A 6,000-nucleotide genomic window follows, 5' to 3' on the forward strand; every position below is an offset into this window, starting at 1 on the left:
AGACCAGTACCCACGAAGAAACCCTTGAGCTTCAGAGACTGGAGCGGGGTCTGCCCGCTTTGGGGGATTTCTGGTTTTTGGATCTCCTTCCTCAGTATCCTGAGTTCCTCTAGGGATGCCCGGGGTAGCTCCCCAACCTCAACATCCTGTGGGATGGTCCTGATCTCCTGGCTCCCCTGTGGAGAGCCAAGGTTCCCGTGTCCTCTTTTGTGATCTGTAGCTCTGATCCCACAGGAATTTACAGAAGGGAGCCCAGGCTGGACTGGCCACCACAACCCGACGCAGTAGGCACTGACCTGGGAGTGTGGCAGGGGGGATGGTGGGGGATAGAGGATTCACTCGGGCCAGCCAGCCGCCGGGACCCTGGATTGCGTAGCCACAGTCCAGCGTGCTGTTTGCACTGGGGACAGGGTGATGACAGCCAGCTCATGCTCTTGCTTTTGTGCCAGAGGGATGAAGGGTTCGTTCTTTGGGAACAGATTCTGGTTCTTGGTTCTGATGGGGTTGTCAGTCCCATCCCATGCTGGGCACAGCGGCCGCCTTCAGCGTGAACACCAGGCTTTCTGGACCAGCCTACGAGGAGCCCACCAAGTGCAGCAGTGAGATTTCCTTTGCTGGTGGAAGCCCACCTTCATAATGGTAAACCAAGTATTGTCTCCAAAAGTACAAGCCACATCGAGGCACCTCTGATACAAAGTGCCCTTGTAACCCGTGCCTTCCTGCGGGGTAGGGAGGAAATGGGTCTTGTCCCCACCTTTTAGAGTCTGGGAGAGACGAAGCAAGTGGCTGAGGTCAGGAGGCAGCCTCCGCGGAGTGCTGGGAACTGGGGGCTGCCGCTCTCCGTCCAGACACAGTCCATCTGTCATCAGCCCATCCCACCACCCTCGCTTCCAAACCACATTCTTTCAGGAGACAGGGCAGACGGCAGCCCAAGGCCCCTCCCCTTGCAGAAGGCACGGTGATGAGGCGGGACAGGTCAGGCAGCCTCTGCTGAGATCCCATCCCACCTACCTGCAAAGGCTGGTGTGTGTTGTGGGGTTGGGGGGGTGTGTGCAGGAGGGGACACCTGGGGTGCAGCGACTGGCCTGGCAGTTGGAGGCAGGAGAGGCAGGACTCCGCGGAGCACTGGCACAGGATTCCAGTGGCAGCTCTGGGATCCTGGGCATCCCTCTCACCACTCCCACCCGTTCTCAGATCTCGCATATCGCTTGCATCCGCCCTGCCAGCGCATGGACTGCAGGCCAGGAGTGCGGGGCCCCTGCGACCCTCTTCTTCCACCGCCTGAGCCCACGCCACCGCAGAGCCCTGGCCTCCGGAGGGGGCTCCTTAGAGGACGTTCACGGGAAGAGACTGAGTCCCAGAAGTCAGACAGGATGATGAGGTTCAGGTCACACGGTCACCGGTGTCGAAGCAAGACTAGAACCTGGGAGATCCGGTTCCCAGCCCAACGCCCTTTGCATCCCGCTGCGCTACCTCATGCACATTTCAGTTAAATGATTGCTCTTTTTATTTATTTCTTTCTTTCTTTCTTTTTTTTTTTTTTTTCAAAAATAACACTCTTATATATTTCTAGGGACTCCTGTGCGACACCAAGAAAGCCCTTCCCTGGGAATGGAAAAGGAAATGACATTCTAATTAAAATGCCCTGAGACAAGAACCCCTGAGGGCCAGGCTCCCAGACAACATTCGAGGAACAAGCACCTCTCCCGTTTTTTTATCCCCTACTCAGCGGCCCACAGCACAACAGGGGGAAACTGAGGCCCAGGGAGGCCAAGGTCTCCTGCCCTCATACAAGGACTCAGGGCGACACAGTGAGGAGAGGCCTGCGCCCTCCCAGAATCATCTACTCTCGTGCCCCTTGCTCCCAGCCAGGAGCTCCCAGCCCCCTCCTCAACGTGGAGTCTGGGAGAGAACCCTGGCGTGGAGGGAATCAGAAACAGGAAGGGCAACATGGTCCCACCTGTGCTCTGCGAAGGAGCCTCAACGCAGGGCAGGAAATGAGGTGGCCAGACCTCACTCCCCCAAAAGGAACAGAAGGAAGAGAAGCCTGGTCTACAAGTCAGAGGCCTGGGGGGTATGGTCTGGGGACAATGGGGCCGCTTCTGCCCTTTTGGATTAAACCTCTCGCCTGGGCTCACCCAGGGGCAGAGAGAGAGGGGCGCAGGTGTCCAGACTGGTTCTCAAGAGGCTGAGAAGAGCAAAGTTGCCATTTCCCTGAGAAGGAAGCTGAGAGACAACAGAACGTGGAGGGTGTCTGGCTCAGAACTGCTGGATCAGCACAGGCCCCAGCCTTCACCCTGATGAAGAAGGGGCCACTGGCTTGGGGGCCAAAGGCTGCCATCTGCAGGTATAACTGGGCCTCCACTCAGAGAGGCCTTGACCTTGGGACCACTCCCATGTTCCCATAGCAGGGGCTCCGATATCCAGTATCCCTTTGGAGCCAAAGGAGTTCTCCCCGGGGGGCAAGAAGCTCTCTGAACAGGCTCACCGCCAAACCCCTGCAGCTGAAATTCCTGCCAAGGCCTGAGAGGTGCGCAGGGGCAGAACTCTCCTTCACTTCCCCTCCTGACCTCTCCTCGGGGTGAGCCTCTGTGGTCAGGACCTAACACCCAATCCCTCTGAGGCTCCGGGGGATTCAGTTTCATCCTCCACCGCAAGAGTGACTTTTCTGGGGCTGCAGCCTCGCAGGCGACCGCTAGGGACACACATGCCCTCCAGGCAGGCTCTCCTGCGGCAGGATCAAGGTACCCTTGAAAGCCTTTCTACCCATCTCTGTGCCTCATCCAAGTCCTCTGTGTAAGAGCCCAAAGAATCGGGAAGTTTTTCTTCCATCCCTTGTGACCCCACTGGCCTTTATTGCTGTTTCCTCGAGGGAAGGACTTCTGTTTATAATTCTTTGGATATAAAAGGAACTAACAGATTGCACAAGGCTGGGACTGGATGGTAGAGGCCAAGGAGGGGGTTGGAGGATGGGAGGAAAGAAATCAGCTGTGCTCCGGCTTCACAAAGATGACCCGGATCCCACCAGATCTGCCCAAAACTCTGGAAATCTCCCTGAGCATGGGGCATGAGCTGGACGGACGAAGGTTGCCAGGATTGAATGTGCCTTTGCTTCTTCCAGGTTCTGGATGAACCGGCAGAAGAGGACTTCTGCCCTCCCAGACTGCCCAGAGAGTCACATTCCAAGGGAAAGGGCACCCAGCCCCTTCCTTCTGTCCTGGGACCCTGACCTTCTCTACCCAGGCCACCTGTTAACTCTCAGAAAGGCTATTCCGTCCCTAGATGCTGCAGGGGAATCTGACTTTGTTCCTGGGCTGACCTGCTCCGTAGTGAAGTAGAAGGGGGATTTGCTAAAGCTACAGAGTCTGCTGGAAGCGTCTCTGCCACGGGCCTGCTGTCCATGTGACCCTCTAGCACCTGAGCAGTTCAGGCACAGTGACAGAATGGTAAGTTCTAGCAAATGGGAGGAGAGAGGAAGGAAGGAGATAGATTTTGGTTTGCTTCCTACCGGCTGGAAATAGGCTGGCGGAGGGGAAGAGACTGACCCTGGAAGTCTGAGGGGGGCAGAGAGATGAGGGGAGAAGTCAAGGCAAGTCCTTGAGGGCTCCCTCTGCCCGGTTTCCCCTAAAGGCACAAGCACATGCAAGCCTTTCCCTCCCTATGGCTTCTGAGAAGAGAAAGAGGAGGCAAATGGGCGAGGCAGGGCGAAGGGAGAATATAAAGGGAGGACATGGTCTGGTCCAGGAAAGGGGTCCCACAGTCCGGCCCTGGAAGACAGTTCCTGAGAAGGGGAGTTGGGGCCTGGGGAACGAGCCCCCACGTGTGGGCTGCTGCAAGGAGGCCTGGTGGGAGTGAGAGGGTCCTGGAGGCCAGGGCTGGAAGGAAAGTGGCTTTCCGGTGTGCGGGGGAGAGCGGCTCCGAGGCGACACGCAGCTGGCTTCCTTCCACGAGGACACCGCCTGCCTCTCACTGTTCCGACTCTGCCGTCCGACTCGAAAGCAGGCTGCCCACCTTGGGCCCAGCTGCACCCGACCCAGGAGGACGCGGGGAGGGGACAGGAAAAGACTCCTCTCTCGGGGGCGCTGTGCTGTAGAGGCTGCTGCCTCAGGTCCTGGAGTCCCAGGAGCGACTCCATCCCGGGCTTGGAGGGTCTTGTCTTACGCCTGCACCCTGCCTAGGCTGCCTGCGTCCTCCTCCAGGGTCCGGGCTGCCGGGAGGTCCTCTGGCAGAAAAGCCCGCTTCCGATCCGGAGCAGGGCTCCTAGCCCAAGGCGGTGCATCCCTCCCTCCGGGAGGAGTTGCCCTGAGTGGAGCACCTGGAGCCCTTGGGGGCCGAAAGCAGTTTCACGCCTCAGGCCGCCCCAGGGCTTCTTGGTCTCTGGAGGGCTGGCCAGGTCCTACCAGAAGTGGGTGCCCTCAGGCCTGGCACCTGCTGGAGGCAGCGGGAGACGGGGGCCCGGGTCCTGCTCACACTGCCGTTTCCCGCTGTCTATGAACTTCCTCCTTCTTCCTCTTCATCTTGCAGAAGCCGTGGAGGCCACAGAAGCAGGCGAAAGTGAACTGGGGCATGCCCTAGGCCAGGCTGGGGGGAGCTCACCAGAGAAGATCTGCAGGGAAAGGCAAGGGAGGAAGAGGGACAGGAGGAAAGCGGGAGAGAGAAGCAAGCTGGGGTTAACGTTCCCAGAGCCCTCCGGGGCTGACCAGTCACTGCCACTCCCCGAGGGTGCCCAGGCCCCCGCCAACCCTCTCACCCAAGCCGGGGGGAGGGGCCACCACACAACAGCCTCTGTGAAAGTCAGAGTGTCCTGATCTCTGGGGAGCTGATGTCATCCCTCTGATCGGAGCCTGGGAGAGTCCACGGTAGGCAGGAGAAAGCTACAGCACCTGCTGCCTCTGTTCCCCTCCTGCCTCCTCTGCCTAGCTCCTCACCGCACACCTCTGCTTGGGGGACAGGAAGGAGGAGGCTCAGAGTAAGCTCTGTGCCACCTTACAGGGGTTGGGGGGGTCCACTCGCCCCTTTAGGTCACACAGTCCAGTGATCCCAAGGCAGGACTTTGTGGACCTGTATCCAACACAGCCCTGACCTTGGTACCTGGAACCGAGTGCCGGGGATGATGGGGGGTCCCCCCCTTTCCTAGCAGGCTCGGTTTATTTGATACCCTTAGGGAAATCTGTAGAGAACAGAATGGACTGTCTTTGACTGCTTAGAGCAACACAATTCACGGTTCTCCTCATGCAGAGAACAGACAGCAGAGTTCTTTCAGCCAACAGGCTATTTTATTGAGCACCTACGCTGGACCAAGAGGTTGGGAGGTAAAGGGTGCAGAGAAGAGCCTCTTCGCTGGCACAAAATTCAGTCGAGGCTGGATAGCTGAGCATGTCATTACCCCCCCCACCCCTGCCCCCACTTGCACAGTTCTCAGCCCCCAAGGCAGGGCCCCCTTGTGGCTGTTGGGGCGGTCTGGCTAAGGATGGGAGGGGGCTGCAGGGGACTGGCACTCAATCTGCAGATCCTTCTGGCTCACTTAGCTGCCCTGGCCTCCCTGGGAGGGAGCACACGTGTGTTCAAGCCGGCTCAGCCCTGCGGCCCGGCCCAAAGGGAACACCTTGCATGGAGGTCAGGCTGCTTCCAAGGCCTGCTTTGAATCACATCTCCCTCTAGAAGGGAGACAAGGGGTGCAGCCCAAATGCCGAGAGGAAGGAGGGAGGTGCTGGGCGAGGCTGAAGTCAAGGAAGCACGAGTCCTGACTGTCGTCCAGCCTCTTGGGCGAGATTGCTTCCAATGGCCCAGGCCCCAAAGGCTAACCACACTTCCAAGGGGTTCCATTGTGTTTGAGGAACCTGGCCAGCCCCAGGTGCCAGCCCTCTGGACAGTTCCACAGATCTGGCCAGCCTTGCACCTTTGGACAAACGGCATGTTTCTCCAGGTAGAGCAGAGGCCCAGGTGGCAGGTTCTTGTTGAGCCCAGGGCACCCAGCGGGACCAGGTCCTGTCGGGACCC

This window comes from Neovison vison, chromosome 10 (assembly GCF_020171115.1).
Source record: "Neovison vison isolate M4711 chromosome 10, ASM_NN_V1, whole genome shotgun sequence".
Lineage (NCBI taxonomy): Eukaryota > Metazoa > Chordata > Mammalia > Carnivora > Mustelidae > Neogale > Neogale vison.